The sequence below is a fragment of the Physeter macrocephalus genome, chromosome 13 (genome assembly GCF_002837175.3).
Source record: "Physeter macrocephalus isolate SW-GA chromosome 13, ASM283717v5, whole genome shotgun sequence".
In the NCBI taxonomy this organism is placed as follows: Eukaryota; Metazoa; Chordata; class Mammalia; order Artiodactyla; family Physeteridae; genus Physeter; species Physeter macrocephalus.
In genome coordinates this window covers 54,470,713-54,491,422 of record NC_041226.1, presented here as the reverse complement: position 1 = coordinate 54,491,422, position 20,710 = coordinate 54,470,713, and positions in this window count along the sequence as shown.

Genomic DNA, 20,710 nt, shown 5'->3' with positions numbered 1-20,710 from the left:
ATGTAAGGCCAGACACTATCAAACTCTTAGAGGAAAACATAGGCAGAACACTCTATGACATAAATCACAGCAAGAACCTTTTTGACCCACCTCCCAGAGAAATGGAAATAAAAACAAAAATAAACAAATGGGACCTAATGAAACTTAAAAGCTTTTGCACAACAAAGGAAATCATAAACAAGATGAAAAGACAACCCTCAGAATGGGAGAAGATATTCGCAAACGAAGCTACTAACAAAGGATTAATCTCCAAAATATACAAGCAGCTCATGCAGCTCAATACCAAAAAAACAAACAACTCAGTCCAAAAATGGGCAGAAGACCTAAATAGACATCTCTCCAAAGAAGATACACAGATTGCCAACAAACACATGAAAGGATGCTCAACATCACTAATCATTAGAGAAATGCAAATCAAAACTACAATGAGGTATCACCTCACACTGGTCAGAATGGCCATCATCAAAAAATCTACAGACAATAAATGCTAGAGAGGGTGTGGAGAAAAGGGAACCCTCTTGCACTGTTGGTGGGAATGTAAGTTGATACAGCCACTATGGAGAACAGTATGGAGGTTCCTTAAAAAACTAAAAATAGAACTACCATATGACCCAGCAATCCCACTACCGGGCATATACTCTGGGCTTTAAGTTTTTATGGGCTACCAGGGAATGTTTCTCAGAGAAAATGCCTTTGAGCTGATGTCTGAAGGATAAATTAAGACTTGACTGGTAAAGTTTGAGGGGAGAGGGAGAAGGAACCAGGGCAGGGGAATAGGATGTATCAAGATCCAAAAGCAAGAGACACCACGGAGACTTAAAGACCCTGGAAAGAGTTTGGTGTGACAGTAGGACATAGTTGTGTGGGGAGGGGTTGGAGGTGAAGAGTCTTGGAAGCCGTGGTAAGTTTTAACTTTGTCTTAAGAATACTGGGAAAACTTACAACTGGTTGAACCGGGGAATGGCACAAATTGGGGAATTGGCATTTACAGAAGATTGTGGGGATTAAGAATGGATCCAAATTGTGAGGCGTTTTCAGTGCTCTAGGTGAGTGATGGTGATGGCATGGATTAAGGATGGTGGCAGTCATGCTGGAGAGTTGAACAAAATTGAAACATAATTCTTTTATTCACTATTGACCTTGTGCTTGATTAAGGAGTGAGAGAGAAGTCACAGATGGCCCCCATGTTTCTGACTTGGGTAATAGTGCTACCATTCAGAGACATAAAACATTGGAGACACAGCATTGAGAAGATGATGGATTTAATTTCTGAAAGGTTGAGTTCAAGGTTCTTAGATGCCTCTAACCAGAGCTACCCAGTCCGAAGTTGGCTATGTGGCTCCAGTTGTCTGCAAATAGGTCTGACTTAGAAATAAGATTTGGGAGACATTTCACAAAGCTGCTGAACAAAATCCACATTTTCTCTTTTATCATGGGGACATAAGTGGACTATATTTCCTTGTATCCTTTGCAGTTGGATGCTGCTGTGTGACTAAATCTGGCCAGTGGAATATGAGAAGAAAAATACTTCACCTATGAACTAGACCTATAAAAACTTCTCATGTGCTCTGGTCCATGGTCTTTTTCCCATGCTCTTTTTCTTTTTAGCAGATGCTGGAGATGGCAGGACCTCTGTCAGCCTGTGTTACTAAACAACTAAGGAGGGGTCCTTCTGCTAAACTTTTCACTGACCCATTCCTGCTACAGGAGAAACAGCTAACCTGTATTATGACTGAGGAATCATATATTTAGGGGGTGAGTTTGTTACAGCAACAAAGTTACCATAACTAATTCAGGAACCTTCTGATGGGTAAAGAAAAAGTGACCTGAAGCCTCAGATGAGATTGTACAGGGAGAGGGTTATCTTAGTTTCTGATTGCTGCTGTAACAAATTATCACAAACTCAGCAGCTTGAAACAACACAAATGTATTCTAGTTCTGGAAGTCAGAAGTTTGTAGCAGGTCTTAGAGTGTCAAGGTGTCAGCAAAGCTGCATCCCTTCTGGAGGCTCTGGAAGAGAATATATGTCCTTACCTTTTCCAGCTTCTAGAGGCGCAACCTGTGCGTCCATCACCACATCTCCTTCACTGACTCTCCAGCCTTCCTCTTTCCCTCATAAGGACTCTTGTGATTACAATGGCTCACCTTCCATCTCAAAGTCCTTATGTTAATCATATCTGCACAGTCCCTTTTGCCATGTAAGGTAGCATAGTCACAGGTTCCGGCAATGAGGATGTGGACATCTCTGGGGAGAGGGCTATTATTCTGCCTACTGCAAGGTATGGAATGGCAGAGGAAAAGCATCGAGACTACACTTTGAGTGGCATCAAGTTAAAAGGTATGGGCTGAGGAAGAGAAGACAGCAAGGTAACCATGAATGAATGTATACAGACACGGGGGGGAACTAGGCAGTGCTGTGACATGGAAAATATGAAAGAAAGTATTTTAAGAAGGAGGGAGGTTGGGATTAACATATATACACTACTATGTATGAAATAGATAACTAATGAGAACCTGCTGTACAGCACAGGGAACTCTACTCAGTGCTCTGTGGTGACCTAAATGGGAAGGAAATCTAAAAAAGAGGGGATATATGTATACTTATAACTAATTCACTTTGCTGCACAGCTGAAACTAACACAGCATTGTAAAGCAACTATATTCCAATAAAAATTAACAAAAAAAAAAAAAAAAGGAGAAGAAGAAGCCTGGGAGTGCAGGCACATAGTAGGCACTCGTTAAATATCTGTTTAATGAATGTGCACAATCTGTTTGTGAGATCTTGAACTGCTAACTCCTTATGGTCAATTCTGCGGGAGAGACGCCCTTGGCTTTGCCACTAGACTCTGCACTGGGGCAAGGCAGATGCTGGGGGATCTTACAGAGATGCTCCGTCCAGTGGGAACCACCAGGTGGAAGGGATGTAAAGATATCCAGACATGGCTCAGGAAATCTACGGCAGGATCATGGCGGGGAGGCTTGCTGATGTGGGATGGAAAATGGTCAACATCAGGCAGGAAGTTATCACTGGTCTGTAGATGGAGGGGAGCGCAGGGATGTGTTAGATTTCAGTTCCCGAGATGGACACATCCAGCACCCACGGGACAGGGCCATAAGTGAAGTGGGACAGACACTAGACCCATCACAGGAGGGAAAATAAGGACCAAAGTGCTCTGTGGTGACCTAAATGGGAAGGAAATCTAAAAAAGAGGGGATATATGTATACTTATAACTAATTCACTTTGCTGCACAGCTGAAACTAACACAGCATTGTAAAGCAACTATATTCCAATAAAAATTAACAAAAAAAAAAAAAAAAGAAAAAGAAGGAGGGAGCAATCAGTTGCATTTTTATCAGTGAGAGATCCAGGAAGATAAAGACTTACAAAAGTTCTCTGAAGTTAGCTACAAGGAAATCTTTAGTGGCCTTTAAAAAAAATCTGCTCTGTGGGGCTTCCCTCGTGGCATAGTGGTTAAGAAACCGCCTGCCAATGTAGGGGACACAGGTTCGAGCCCTGGTCCGGGAAGGTCCCACATGCCGCGGAGCAACGAAACCCGTGCGCCAGAACTACTGAGCGTGCGCTCTAGAGCCCGTGTGCCACAGCTACTGAAGCCCGCGCACCTAGAGCCCGTGCTCTGCAATAAGAGGAGCCACCGCAATGAGAAGCCCGCGCACCACAACGAAGAGTAGCCCCCGCTCGCCGCAACTAGAGAAAGCCCGTGTGCAGCAACGGAGACCCAACACAGCCAAAAAATCATCATCATCATCATCATAAATAAATTAATTAATTTTTTAAAAAACTGCTCTGAGTAGAGCAGTAAGAATGGAGCACCAAGTTGAGTCATCGTTGGGCAGGGGCACTGTGGATATATCAGTAGACAGTTCTTTCAAAAAGATGGACTCTAAGTAGGGAAAAAACAACAACAACAACTAAGGAGAGAGCAGTGGGCAGAAATTAGAAACAAGGGAGTGTTCCCACCACCACTGGGAATATATATGTACATTTACATTGCCTGTGAAGAGGGAATTACTAAACATACAGAGTGAGATGGAATAATCAGAGTTAAGCCCTCTCTTTCATTTTAACAGGGGAGAGAAGAAAAAGGTAGGGTTGCATATAAGTAAATTGAAGGAATCACTGTTTAATTACATACTTGTTTTCTCTGTGAAACAGAAGACAAGATTAGAGGTTGATGGGGAAGGGGAGCTGGGGAGGGAGGGGTCATACGTTTGAGAGATGTAGGTATTGTCTGAAATGCCACCTGGACTAGGAGCATGTTGACCAGGAAAAATATAATATAATATAATAATAATGTAGTATAATATAATATAATAAATAAAATATGATATAATTAATATAATAAATATAATATGATATAATAAATATAATATAATGTAATATAATATATAATATAATAAATATAATGTAATATGATATAATATAACATATAAAAATATAATACATATTTTTTTTATCAGGGAGCTATAGGTGCCCCGTCAAGATTAAAGACACAAAGCTGTGGCGGACCAATCCTGACTATTGTGGGACTTTTCCCTTGAAATGTCAATGAGTTGAATGCAAAAGTAGAGAGGGTAGCAATTACCTTTAGTAAGGTTTAAGGAGTTTTCTTCCATCCGGTGTGATGGGGAAACAATAGAATAAGAGGTTTCAGAATAATGGTAAGCCAAGGGATGAAGTGACGGCATGGGTAAGGAGCTAAGTGAAGAGAAGAGGGCCCTAACGGGAACAGACACAAGGGACTCCAAATAAAGACACAGAAAGGTCAAAGAACTGGTGTGTTGGGATCAATAATGTGAAAGAGAGAGAGAGTGAGGGGGCGGTGTCCGGAACACATGGTTAAGAATGAATGTGATCCTTTATTTGAGTGGCAGTGCGATCTGGCTGTGACGAGGTCTAGGGTGTGGCCATGGAGTGGGGCCTGAGAGCAGGAATGATGCCCTTGAAGTGAGGCAGGCAAAGGAGCACCGGCGAGGTTGTCATACTGAGTCACCTAGAATGACGTCAGGCTGAGGGTGGAGAAGATGACTGTTGGCCAGGTGTCGAGGTCTTCCAAGGATTTACTGACCGTATCAGCAACAAACAGGCAAGGAGAAAAAACCCCAAAGTTGCCCACAGAGGCAAAACACATTTAAGCAATTATCTGAATAACTCAATTAAAAACCCTTCTTATGGCTTTTTAGGAAGAGGAGACTTTGCCTGTATTAGCCTACATGAATTCACCTGACAATTTACAATATCCCCCATCATTTTTCCTGTCTGAATAGTTAGGAGCTCACTCTGGTTCCATCTGGCCCTCAGGCCTGAGAATGGATTGACACTGGACCTACTGCCAATGAAAGTACACAAGAGAATGCTGGCAACTCTCTCCTTCTGTTAGATTAGTCAAGTCGCAAAGAGAGGGCTGTGGTGGAGAGTTTGGATTGGAGAAGGGGCAACAACACTGAGAGTATCCCTGCCCTCATCTGCGTTTTGCCCTCTGAGCTGCAAAGGAATTGCTTGTTCACACCAGTTCCCCAGGCCCATGATTCAGCTCAGCCTTGTCATAAAAGAGTATTTTTAAGAAGAGCTGTAAGACTTTGCACTGTTTAATGTACTCTGGAATGCAGGACAAACCGTCACCTTCCTTACCCTCCAGGAGTGAACAGTTGTGTGCCTATTTTTAGTTGCCTAAAATCATAGATTAAACCATTTAGTTTACACTTCTACTTGATATGAGTGATGTGCAAGCAAATTAGTGCCTTTAAGTGATGATAAACAGGGATTCTTAAGAAAAGGCCCATCAAGAATATCACCATCTGTCTTCTTCCAATTCAGGAAACGATAGCATGCACTTACTGACCGCTTGCCATGTACCCAGAACTGAAGCAAACACAAAAAGAAGGTACACACACATGCTTGCTGAGCACACTTATAGGCTTGTTTGGAACATACATAACATTCATAAAACATAAGACTTTAATCAACTACCAAAATCATCTGAAATAAATAAATGGCATTTATTATAGGATGGATGAGCTCTGTTCACTTGAAGATGAGTGAAATATGGTTCCTGTTCTCGTGTAGCTCACAGTGTATGGGATGGGGATGAGGGGAAACAGCATGTACACAGGGAAACCACAGAACCACAGAACGTTTCTAGAAGTCATATTAGAGACTTGGGAGGCAGAAGAGAGGAGTCGCTACAGGAAAAGTTAGGAACATTCTCTCAGGCGAGATGAAATTGGAACCAGGTCTGGAAGGCACCGCAGAAATTCGCTGGAGAAGGGGGCGGTGAAGGAAAGGTGAGAGACCAGCCCTCCAGGTTTGAGCCTTCCCAGTAGCTTTCTCTGAATAACATCACTCTAATGGGTCCCTTGCTCAAGAATCCATAGTTTATTAACTACTTTTGGAACCAGAAAGAAGAAATGTTAGGGATTCCATGATTCAGAAATTCAGTTGTGAACACTGAAATCCAGAATTTTATAAGTCCTTATCAGAGCTCATACAGCTCATCAGGGGACAAACTGGGACTAGACAAATCCATAAATGTCTGTGGAATAAATGACCACACAGGCTAACCAGTGCTGGTACAAAATCTGTAGAAGAAGAGCATTAAAAAGGCAATAAAGGCAAAAGTTCAACATTGAACAGTATTTCTAATGGTTATGACAATGCTTATTTTTCTTGCTCTTAGGATTCTGCTCAATGCCACTCAATGCCATAGCAATTAAACTAGACATAACTTGGTTAAAGGAGGGTTTATTGTCCTGTTTCCTTGCACAAATACTCTGTGCTTGCTTATGATATTTTTGAAATTGCAACCGAGTCTTTTAACTTGGGTGGGGACCCCAGGCCCACAGTGAGCAATTGTTTATCGGGAGGGACGGGCAAGGCAGACTCATGCTCCACAGAGAAACTTCCGCTGCCTCAGAGGCTGACAATGAAGGTTTTACTCTTTTAGTTTATTGGACAAAGTGAGAACCAGATGTACCAGAACTTCCCAGTAATGTTCCTGATGACCCAAATATTGCAGAATGGGAAGATCCAAGCCTAGCCTACTGTAAGCCAACAATAATCAAAATTGATGGGACTCCACAGATGTTGTGCATAAATGTGAGTATTTAGAAGAGGTCAGAGTGACTTTCGGTTTCTGGTCCGACATATCAAGAGCTTAGAATTCCCTCTTCCATCCTAACCAGTAAAAAGCTGTATGAACTGAAAAACCAACAACTCTTCTTAGACATGTCAGACAAGTCAGGTCAAAGGGAAAACCACTGCCCCCAACGCTGGAGAGACAGACAGATGGATACAGAGAATCACAACTTACGGGAACATAAATCCACAAGCAGAAACTTCCATGGTACCAGTGCCTGGGTAGGAAAACCTGAACTGTAATTGACAAATTGCTGGAGGCTCAGTGTGGACAAGTCTTGAGAGTTAAAAATTCTCAGGGAGCCAAGTCACAGGGGATCCCCTGCACTTTTGTACAGACACCAAGCAGGGTAAGTGTTAAAAAAACAAAACAAAACAAAACTCTACACCTAGACATATATCATTTTCAAACTACAGAAAATCGATGATAATTTTACCTCCAGAAGCTCTACCAGGGCCCCACAGTGAATATTGGAGGAAAATCCCCTCATGCTTCTGGAAGAGGAAGGAAAAAAGGAACTGTTTTGAAATATGTCAGAGCATTCTGTTCTTCTTAATAAGACCTGCCCTCAGGAGAAACTATTTTTACCAGAGCCTAAACCTGATGGGGTTATATCAGAGCCTAACCTACAAGGGGGAAGGGAAATATCTGAGTCCAGCTCCCCTCTACCCATCCTGCCCCACCTAAGGGAGGGTGATGGGACTGAGAAGCACTGGCAAAATTCACGGTCCAGGGGTACAGGCTCAGCAAAAGACTGAGACTTAATCATAGGACCACAGAACATTTTCTCTCCCTCACACACTAACACTACATTATAAAGCCCTGTTTATTGCAGTTCCTTTTACCCACTATATCTTGCCCACCTATCAACAAAAAAAAATTATGAGGTACTTTAAAAGGCAAAGAACACAGTTTAAAGAGACTGAACGAGCATCAGAACCAGAGTCAGATACGGCAGAAATGTTGGAATTATCAGACCAGAATTTTCAAGAACAAACTATGATTAATATGCTAAGGGGCTTTAATGGGAAAAGTAGACAACATGCAACAGATGCATAATGTAAGCAGAGAGATGGAAATTCTAAGATAGAATTTAAAAGTAATGCTAGAGGGCCAGTGGTTAAGAATCTGCCTGCCAATGCAGGGGACATGGTTTCAAGCCCTGGTCCGGGAAGATCCCACATGCCGCAGAGCAACTAAGCCCATGCACCACAACTACTGAGTCTGTGCTCTAGAGCCCGCAAGCCACAACCATTGAAGCCCGCGTGCCTAGAGCCCATGCTCCGCAACAAGAGAAGCCACCGCAGTGAGAAGCCTGCATACCACAATGAAGAGTAGCCCCCGCTCGCTGCAACCAGAGAAAAGCCCACACGCAGCTATGAAGACCCAACACAGCCAAGATAAATAAATAAATTAAATAAAGTAATAAAATAAATAAATTTACTTTAAAAAATAATTTTAAAAAAGTAATGCTAGAGATCAAAAATATTATAACAGAAATGAAGAATGCCTTTGATGAGCTCATTAGGGCATGACATGGCTGAGGAAAGAATCTCTGAGCTTGATGATATGAAAACAGAAACTTCCCAAAAAATGAACAAGGAAAATACTGAAAAAAAAAAAAAAAAAAAAAGAAAAGAGTATCCAAGAACTGTGGGACAACTACAAAAGGTATAACATACATGTAATGGGAATTCCAGAAGAAGAAGAAACAGAGAAAGGAACAAAAGCAATATTGGAAGTAATAATGATTCAGAATTTTTCCAAATTAATGTCAAACACAAAACTATAGATCCAGGAAGCTCAGAGAACACCAATCAGGATAAATGAAAACAAATAAATCTACCCTAAGCATGTAATATTCAAGCTTTAGAATATCAAAGATAAAGACAAAAGAAAAATTGAAAGAAAACAAGAGGAAAAAAATCTTACCTTTAGAAAAGCAAAGATAAGAATTGCACTTGCTATCTCCTCAGAAACCATGCAGTCAAGAAGAGAGTTAAGTGAAATATTTGGTTCATTAAAAAAAAAAAAAAAAAAAAAACACAAAAAATCCCCAAAAAACAAAAAATACAACAACCTAGAATTCTGTACCCTGCAAAATTATACTTCAAAAGTGAAGAAGAAATAAAGACTTTCTCAGGAAAACAAAAATTGAGGGAATTTGTTGCCAGTCAACCTGCCTTGCAAAAATAATGTTAAAAGAAGTTCTTCAGAGAGAAGGAAAATGATATAGGTAAGAAACTTAGATCTACATAAAGAAAGAAAGAACATCAGGGAATGAATAAGCGAAGGTAAAATAAAAACTTATTTTCTTATTCTTAATTGATCTAACAGAAAATAGTTTACATGAAATAGTAGCAAAAATGTATTTGATTAAGTATGCTTATGCATATGTATATACTTATGTGTAAGTGTAATGAATGACTGCAATGGTAAAACGGGTGGGAGGTGTAGGAATTGGGAATATTGTTATTATAAGATATTTATACTGCTTGTGAGGTGGTTTAGAGGTTTGTTTGTTTGTTTGTTTTGCGGTACGTGGGCCTCTCACTGCTGTGGCTTCTCCCATTGCGGAGAACAGGCTCCGGGCGCGCAGGCTCAGCGGCCATGGCTCACGGGCCCAGCCGCTCCGTGGCACGTGGGATCCTCCCGGACCGGGGCACGAACCCGTGTCCCCTGCATCGGCAGGCGGACTCTCAACCACTGCACCACCAGGGAAACCCTAGAGTTATTTTAAAGTGGACTTGGATTAGTTTTAAATGTGTATTGCAAACTTTAGAGCAATCATCAAAATTTTTTTTTAAAAAAGGTATAATTGATATGCAAAGAAAGCAGAGAAAACAGAGATTGGAGTGAGGGGGTGAGTGGGTAAATGGGAACTCTATACATTTTCCAGTCAATTTTGCTGTTAATTTTAAACTGTTCTAAAAAATATTTTATTTTAAAAAAAAAGAAGGGGTGGGTGACAGAATGTTCAATACTTGGGTTCTTAGAGAGTGATGTCTAATAATTTGACCCGGAATTTGGGTCAAAAAAAGATGGGCACTGTATCTAAAATGTTAAATTACCTGAAGATAGTTTGAAACTGGAATATTGGGAACTAATCTATTGATCTTCTTCTTGGAAATATTGATGTTGCCTTACAATTCTCATCATTAGTATATTTATCATAAGGTACCATAAATAAACCAGCCTTGGATTAGACATGTATTTTCAAATGTATAAGTATCCATTTATCCAACCTGGATGTCAGGACTAGATGGAAACAGGTGTGGCATAAACCAAATGGATAGAAAAGGCAGAGATAGGACAGCTCTCTACTCTATGACAATAGTCTTGAACAGAAAGAAGTGAGCCAGAGAACACCATTCTCTGGGCTCTGAGAGATACCACAGTCTTCACTTAAAAATTAAATGCCCAAGACTCTTTTGAGAGTCATCTCTCATTATTTAGATCATTATAATCATGCTAAATTGTTATTATAACAATAACTGATATTTAAGTACTTGCCATATACCAGGCACTGGTCTAAATAAACACTTTACTATATTACAGATGAGGAAACTGTGACACAGAGGAAACTTCATCACGGATGGAGTGATATGCCCTAGGCCACACAGCTAGCAAGTAACAGTGAGGATTCTAAGCCAGACTTGCATCCAGAGCCCATGCCCTGAAGCCTCGTGCTAGACCGCCTCTCGCTCCACAGAGAGAGTCCAGAGTCAGCCAGTTTGGCTCATGCTCTGTGTGGCCTTGGTCACATTGTGTTGCTTTTCTGAGAGTGAGACCACTCACAGATACATCAAGCAGCCTCTGGTTGTTCGATCAGAGAAGATGGAAGGCAGCAAGAAGCCTTGAATTCTTATCTTTGTTCACTTCGACTTACTTAACTCTTCCTAAATCCTAAATCTCCTTAGGAAGAAATAAAGTTATGTTTGGGAACTGATTTCTGCATAAGGTCCTGAGGGTCCAAGGGATACACCATGATTCAACACATAGTAGGCAGTCAAGAAATGCTTGAATGAATAAGTGACTGTATCAATGAACCAGTCAATTCAATTAAGTACCTAGATAACTACGGATTTAATGACCTCCTTATCTCATTTTACAGCCATTCTTCCCTGCATCATCACCATATTACCTTTAACATATATTATCTCAAACTACTTGTGTTCAAACACTTCAATGAAGTTTAACTCTTTGCTGCATTCGCCAAAGCTTTCTTCCTTTGTGTTATGCTGTCATCGCTCAGGGTCTTAACCGTACCCAGAATGACCTACTTTGCCAAAGCTGAACGTTCAAATCCAACTTATGGTTAAGATCCAACTCAAACACAGCTTATCTCTACTAGAGAAAAGTAATTCATCCCACCTCTGATATCCTACATACATTATCATTACTCTATACCGTATTCGGATCTGAATATGCCTTATCTCCCCACAGTAAGTTGTTTGACAAGAGATGTCATTACTCTTTATTTTCTCTGTCCCTCTTAGTGTTTTTTGTGGTATAAGTGGCATCCAAAGAAGATAGTACGGGGTCTGAGTTGTTAGCATTTATGAATAAACCCTATATTCCATACGTTATATTCCTTATCAACTTTTGATTTATAATTCATCTTTTATCAACAGAGTATTAGTTAACTCTGATAGGAGTATTTCAAATTGTTTTGTCCTGTGTTCATAATTGTATGTGCCTTTTGTGAATTAATTGCTGCAGTGATGAAATCTCTTTAAAATTTATTAGAAATGAGATCCATTTTGTTTTATTATCCTAGAAAATTTGGGGTTATTAATGAGAAAAATACATTTGTAAGTGTATATTAAAATTTACATTTAGTACAAGATTTATTTTTAAATAAAAAGTATGCATTAAATGCAAAATTTTAAATCATATTTACTGTGATTCTTTTATCAGAAAGAAGACTCAGTCAGTGTTGCATGTAGACCTTTGAATTTTCTGAATTTAGTTCCTAGGACATATATATATCACATGTAAGGAAATTAGAAAAGAAACAGTCTATCCTGATTATTCAAAGAAACTCTGAAAGAAAATAGTAATGACTAGGATACCTAAATTTTTTTTTTTTGTCGGTAAGCGGGCCTCGCACTGTTGTGGCCTCTCCCGTTGCGGAGCACAGGCTCCGGACGCGCAGGCTCAGCGGCCATGGCTCACGGGCCCAGCCGCTCCGCTGCGGCATGTGGGATCTTCCCGGACCGGGGCACGAACGCGTGTCCCCTGCATCGGCAGGCGGACTCAACCACTGCGCCACCAGGGAAGCCCCACCTAAATGTATTTTTCAAAATAAGTTCCCATTATTACACTATTCTATTTTGCAATAGAACTATACCTATAATATATTTATATCTGAGAATACTTTTGAACTATATGTAGCATTTTATTTTTTGACAAGATATTATTGTTGTAATCCATATTGTAATGAATTGTTTCCTTTTTAAAACTGCATTTAAAAACAGAAATATATACATATAACTTCAATGCTTATATGTACATAACACACATCATCCCATCCCAGAGGGCACTGCAGTCTCTACTCCTACATCTCTTTCAATCCTTTAGGAAGTTAATTTTTTAAAATCTTCATTTCTTCAGGTCTCTGAAATTCCTGGGAAACGCTCCTTCACCTAAAGAGCTTCATATCTTCTCCTTACTATTCTGATCTCTCATATCTTCTCTGTGCTGCCTTTTGCAACAGAACATCTTAGGTTGGTCTCTTCTAATACCCCAACACAGAGACACGGACATATACAGTACGCACGTACGCACGCACGCACGCACGCCATCCCCACCATGAACACGTCCCAGAGAGCACTGTTCTCAGCTCTGAATTCCTCTGTAGTGAGAATCTGCCTGCATAACTTTTATCCTTTCCCTTTCTCCTCCAGGGAGTGTTGGGTGTGGCGAGGGAGGAAAAATGGAAAAGTCTATGAATACATGCATTATTAATTTTTTTCCTGTTATATTTATCCAAACTAAAAAAGAATAATAATAAATGACCTTTATAATGCCTTGTGTTAAACTAATGCCAGTAGGGTCTGTCAGTAGTACCAATTTTCCCTGCTGAATGTAAGGGATATACTATATTTTTAAGTCTTGGTAAATTATGTTGTTAATGTTTTAGAGCAGTTCTAGGTTTACAGAAATACTGAGAAGACAGTACAGAGAGTTCCCATATTCCCTTCACCCAGTTTCCCTTATTATAAACATCTCACACTAGAATGACACCTTTGTTATAATTAATGAGCCAAAATTGATACATGATTATTAACTAAAATCCACATTTTCTTTCAACGTCCTTCGAAAAGAAAACATAATGTCCGTTTTCTGTTCCAGGATCTCATCCAGGATACATTATTATATTGTGTTGCTATGTGTCCTAAGTCTTCTCTTGGCTGGAAGAGTTTCTCTGACTTAGTGTCTGATTATCCTGACACTTTAAAAAAATATCAGGCAGGTATTTTGTAGAACTTCCTTCAACTGAGACTTGTCTAATTTTTTTTAATGGTTAAACTGGGGCTGTGTGTTTGGGGAAAAAGAACGCAGTGGTAAAGCGTCATATTCATCCCATCATATCAAGAGCACATACTATCAACATTCCTTGTCACTGTTGATGCTGATTTGATCATCTGCCTGAGGTATTGCTTTGTCAAGTTTCTCCACTTTGACGTTACTCTTCCCTCCCCCACTTTCCACAGGTGAACTTTTTGGATTAGATTTTCTTCAGTGCAAACATGGATTATATTGCAGGCTTCAGAGTATAAGATTAGTTGATACTACTGAAAAAGAAAATCCCTAGCTAAAATGTTAAACAACAGGGAATTGGCATAATTTTTCCCAATTACACTTTAGTTTGTTTGCCACAATTTTAGCGATAAATATGTATTTAACTCCATTTTCTGGATAAACTTGTGTACAGAGTCATTCTCAAGTAAGGTCAAGTCTCTTGAGTAAAAGTTTATTAGATCATATATAGACTATTTGGTAACAGGAAAAAAATCAGATTTCATTTGTAACAAAGCAAAAGGACTATATTTAACATATACACACATACACACGTGAAGTACACATAAGTAAAAGGAGAAAGAATCTATCTAAAACTTAAGGGAAACTCTCTGGTCATAACAACTGGATAAAGGTTTTTTTTTCCTATAATAAGATGATTTTTCATTATTATTATTATTATTATCATAAACGGTACTTATAACAAGAACCATTAAACTAAAACAAAATTAAACCGGGACTTCCCTGGTGACGCAGTGGTTAAGAATCCGCCCGCCAATGCAGAAGACGTGGGTTCGATCCCTCGTCCGGGAAGATCCCACATGCCACGGAGCAACGAAGCCCGTGCACCACAACTACTGAAGCCCGCGTGCCCTAGAGCCCGTGCTCCGCAACAAGAGAAGGCATCACAATAAGAAGCCCGCGCACCGCAATGAAGAGTAGTCCCTGCTCGCTACAACTAGAGAAAGCCCGTGTGCAGCAATGAAGACCCAATGCAGCCAAAAACAACAACAAAAAATTAAATAAATAAAATGAAATTAAACCCAAACTATAAAGATATGAACAAAAACAACTCTGTATTCTTCCTCTCACAATTTCTCTTAACATCTTTTATGCTCTTTTCTTGCTTGCTTGCTTTTCAATATATGTCATGTTTAAGAAGACATTTTAAATGGTCACATCTTACAATGGGTTTAAAAAGAGTTGGTGTCTTCAGTAAAGAGATCCCCAAAGTTGAAACATCTGTTTGGGTTAAAATTGAAATGAGGTTTTAGATTCTCTGTTATTTTATTTTCTACTAAGTTTTAAGTAATACAACATTAGCAAAACTCTCACATTGATGTGAAACCACAGAAGGATTAAGAAGCAACTTAGATGGGCAGGGTCCCAGAGCTCCAGACTAAAAGGTCAATAAAACATACTGGAATAAATCAGAAATATGGTGCCAGTTAATTCAGGTTTCCTCATTCAACTTCTTAAATAACCAGAGAAATAAAAAGACATTGAATGGAAACAGATTTTTTTTTAGGTCCTCACTGATACACCCTCTCTATAAAGAGCACCATAATCTCTGAAGTCAGCTTGCACGTAGTTCTACAAAGTTAGCCATCTCAGCAGAATTTCTGAAAGCTAATAATGTAAACCTAGTCCATTTAGTTAAAAAGTTATTTGATTACCTAAATTTTAGGAGTTACAATGCCTCCCAAGAAGATGTATGATATGAGAAATAGCATGTAATAAAAATATGTAATAAATTCCTGATTTTGCTTTATTTATAAGATTTGTGAATTATTAAAGAGAATTAATACACATGCGGTAGAAAGACACTTCATGGTGTACAGTGAGAAGTCCCCATTTTGACCCTGCCCCCAGCTACCAGCTCATTCCTCAGAGAGAGCCATTTTCAGTTCCTTGGATAAACCTCATGCATTTATAAATTTATCTATAGAAATATTTTTATATGGTAATATGTGATATATATGTTGTTCAATACTTTGTATTTTTTCAATTAAAACATCTTGGAGAACGTTTCATATCATAAATATAGAACTTTATATTTTTTAAATGGCTCACATGGTACTCTATTGTGTGGTTGATCCATAATTATTTTATAAACCCCTACTGATGGACATTTAGTTGTTTACACTCTTTGGCTATTATATTATAACTGATGCTCCAATTAATCTTTATTATGTATTATTTCTCATATATTCCATCTTACCTGTGGAAAATTCCCTATCGTATGTAATTTTTGTTAATTGGAAACCAGTTTCTCTTTAGACTCCAAATAAATATTAAACTAATATGTATGGAATATCAGTTTGAAGGGAGAGGTGAGCAGTTAACCCACTGAGGGTTTGTGTACCTGAAACACACATCAAGATACTGGGTCAGAAAAAAAGGGATTTTAAAAAAGATTTATAAATGTATTTATATGAAGATTTTTAAACACTAGGGAAATTAAGTCCTATTTACTTATACATTTGAAAAATGATCAGTTTCTTGAAATTGGAACTCTACTGGAAATTCCATGGCTTATGGTTACCACCCACATAAATATGAAATGGGGAAGGTCGATGGCAGCATTTGGTGTGCTGAGGTCTGAGAAAGCTTGCCCCACTCCATCCAGGCAGGCTTAGACTGACAGAGACAGGTGTCGGACATCAATGACCTCTAGTTACTATAGGTCAATAGGCTTCTGTCAATAGTAAAGTAAGAAAATTTCCGGCCAGAGAAGATGAGATACTGTTTGAGAAAAAAAAAAAAAAATCAAAACATCTTTCTCATTAACTCTGAGTTCTTAAAGTGCTAACAGGGGAATAGACAAATGAAAATCTGAGAAAATGTCTCATAACTAGAGAAATAATTTACAAGGGAAAAATGTGGCAATTAAATAGAATATTTTTGGAAATGATATTCATCGTGACATATGGATCCAAGTTGTAATGTAGGAGACCTTGGAGAACACTAAACAGGAGGACATAGGTGACCAGCAAAGTTTAATCATTATTATTTAAAGTTTACTTTTGTTGTTGTTGAATGATCTATATAATAACCTGTTTTTTTTAAGGTGTTCTAATGTCAGGTATTATTATTCTTTTTAATCCAGTGAGTTTCCTAAGGATATTGTTAAATATGATATACACATAAAGTTGTTAGGTTTTATAAAAAATTTATGAATTAGAAATCATTTTTAAAAATCTGCCTTTACCCCAAGCAATCTGAACAAACATTTCTTCAAGTAATACATACAAATGGTCAATAAGCACAAGAAAAGATACTCGACATTCATCGTCAGGGGAATGTAAATCAAAACTACGAGATACCACTCCACAACCAGTAGGATGGTTGGAATCAAATAGTCTGATAATAACAAGGGTTGGCAAGGATGTAGAGAAATAGGGACAGCCCCCCCCGCCCCCCCCCACACACACACTGCTGATGAGAATGAAAATGGTGCAGTCGCTCTGGAAAATAGTCTGGCAGTTTTTCAAATGATTAAACATAGAGTTACAATAAGATCCAGCAATTCCACTCCTAGGTATATACCCAAGAAAAATAAAAACATGTTCCACACAAAAGCCCATGCATGAATGCTTATAGCAGCACCATCCATAATAGCCAAACTGTGGAAACAACTCAAATGTCCACAAGCTGATGAATAGATTAAAAAAATGTGGTATATCCATACAATGGGGTATTATTGGCCATAAACAGAAATGAACTACTAATACATGCTGCAACATGGATGAACCTTGATAACACCTTGCTAAGTAAAAGATGCCAGTCACAAAAGGCCACGTACTATATGATTCTACTCATACAAAAATCCAGAAAAAACTATAGAGATAGAAAGTAGATTAGTGGTTGTTCAAGGGATGGGAGGAGGGGATTGGAGGTAGAAAAGGATTGCTAAGGGTACAGGGCTTCTTTTTGAGGTGCTAAAAATGCTTTAAAAATTGACTGTGGTGATGTGATGGCATCTAAAACTGAAAACATACTGACTTGAATATACTAAAAACCATTGTGTTGTATGGTTTACATGTGCGCCTTGCACGGTATGGAAATTATATCTCAGTAAGGCTGTTTTTAAAAAGTCGCCCAACCCCCGGGGGAAAAAAAGAAAAAGAAAAGAGCAGAACCTGCCGTTGTTACATAATGCTTATTCTGCTCTAGGTTATTTAGATAATCTCTGGTTTCTGGAAGAATTAGCAGTTTTGTAATAAGACAAGGACAGTTTTACAAAGAAGGAAATAATCACAGTGGTCTTTTAACCTTCCATATAATCAAGCACCATTGAACACCCAGCAGCCTACTGTCAGAAGCAGCTTCTGCCAGCATATTCCAAAGCATTTATGAAGAACAAATTACTCTGATTTCTGAATTGTCAGAATGAGAAAAGGCACAGCTGCTTTCAATGGAAAGAAAATTAGATTGAAAAGAAAAGTGGCAAAGAAATATTCCTATTGTTTGTGAAATTCTCTTCCTCTCTAGATTCACTCATTCCGACGGCTCTCAGGAAATGAAGCCCTTAACCTGATATTTCTATATACCAATTTATAGCTACTTCTGCCCTGCACATACAGAAAAACCAGTGAGTTGTTCCTCTCAGCGAAATCATTAGCAAAATTGAATGTTTACTGTGCACTCAGTCTGCAGTACGATGTAAGATGGATATTTTTAGGAAATAGAAGAAATACCTTAGACAATTTCTTGTCACTAAAATGATATGTCCAAAGCTGTTTCTTCTTTCAGCACGGTACTTTTTCAAGCCCCCAGATCTGCATATACTTCAGGCAGGAAGCAAAGTGCTGTATATAAATTCTCATTTAATTTCACACTAATACTATGAAGCAAGTGAGTTAGTACAGATCCTTAAAATGCAGGTCAAAGATGCTAAAATAGCGTACAAAATTCCCATAGACTCAAGGCTAGGAAGGAGCTTATACGCGTGGTTCATTCATTTATTTACCTGTTCATTCAACAGTTCTATACTATGTCTCAGTGACTAGCTGTGCAGTGGCGAGTGAAACAAAGTGCCCTCCTACAGCTTGATGAGGTGATGGACAATAAACAGCCACTCGAACAAATGTTTACAAAATATGAAAGTGCAATAATAGAAGAAAAGTGTGCTACAGTGGAGAAGATCATGGGACTGCATTTAGATGGAATGATTAACGAAGGCTTCACTGAGGAGGGGGCAGTGATGGAGGGCAGGAATGTATGACAGGGAGCTGAAAATCCAGGGAGGGGAAGACCATCTTTGCAGAAGGAAGACTGTAGGCTCAAACCTCATTCAGGAAAGGGAGGAGCGGAATGAAGGGCCTGTGACTAGCACGTAGTAAGTGAACGGGAAGGGATGTGAAATCAAGTTGGAGACATCATCAGTGACCAGACCACATAGCGCCATGATAGCCAAGGTCAGAGGCTACTTCATTCCTTGTGCCTTGAGAAGCTTAGCCTAAGAAAGCAGAAGTGCCTGGAGGCAGCCTTGACCTGCCATTGATCCAAAACTTGGGTTAATTGAGCACCACACTTCTATTATGCTACAGAAATTGTGAGGGTAAATTAAATGACATTCTTTAAAAAGCATGCAATTATCATAGCTTTCATAGATTTAGGGTAGCTGAAAAATATGATACATTTAAACTTCCAGGAAAAATGTATTTAATATCCCTATCAAACTTATCATCCTTTAAGTGCTGAAGCCAGAACTTGAATCAGATGTTCTAAATCATGCTTTTTGCATGACATCACAAAAGACATCTATGTACCATATACACTGCAATACAGACGAGCAAAAAAATGTACGTAGCATCCACACCAGATCTGCATCTTGTTCTGAGGTCCCACGGTAATGGACTTGGGGGCGGGAGAGGACCTAAGCCTGCCAATTCAGAGGGATTCAATATCTTCCAGCGTAAAACAATCCCTTTTTAGGTTAATTTGGTCCATTCTTAGCAAAGAGCCAAAGTAAAGCTGAAACTCCTCATCATGACTGTCTCCCTGATTCACAGATTCCCCCGCTCTGTTCCCAGATAACACACGAGCACAAGGGGAAGCTTACAGACCCTCACGGCCATACCGCAGGGACCCTGGTGTTACCCGGGCCCTGTGCCTCTCTTCTGGCCCCCGTTGGCCTTAGGCTGAGGTAAACTCATCTTACCCGGCTCCATTGTGGTCTCTGTCCTCTCTGCATCTGCTCATGAAGTTCTATAGCTGATGTAATGCTAGTTTCTTCTCTCAGTTCAGCCACGGTCCAGCAGTTCACACTCTGCACCTCAGCCTGACCTCATTTTCCTCTGCCCTTCGGATCTTCTGAACCTTGGCCTCGGACTCCATCTGATCCCTGGTGAGGCTGTCCTGTCTTCAGCCTCTGCTAGGTGCTCCCCTCGTCCCCAATGCCGCAGCCCCCTGGCAGGCCTGCTGCCTCTCAGCCTTACTCATCCCTGGCGACACATGGAAAATTCTGGATTGCACCAGTGTGACCAACAGGTGCTAGGGAACAAAAGGTTCTCTCTCTCTCTCTCTCTCTCTCTCCCTCATGCTACGCCACCATTTCTACACTCGTTGTGGGTGATCCTTGTTGGCAGAGAACAATTTCCCTCCATTCAGAGTCCCAAATCAGAAATGGGACACAAGCCCATTCTGGTTTTGGTTTTTCAACTAACCTACTCTTTTTATTCTACCTCCATTCCTCACCTTGAGTTTCAATGAAAAAATTGGAGAAGAGCAAAGGACCCTTGCTGCTTCTCTCTCTCTCCCCCTCAACTCTTTCCCCCTTCCAGGAACGGTCATGAGCTACTTTACAACGTATTTTCCTTTTTCTTTCCACGTGGGGAATAAAAGGGTAGCAGACCTGCTGATCAAAAAGGGACTATACCTGGGGCTTCCCTGGTGGCGCAGTGGTTGCGCGTCCGCCTGCCGATGCAGGGGAACCGGGATCGCGCCCCGGTCCGGGAGGATCCCACATGCCGCGGAGCGGCTGGGCCCGTGAGCCATGGCCTCTGAGCCTGCGCGTCCGGAGCCT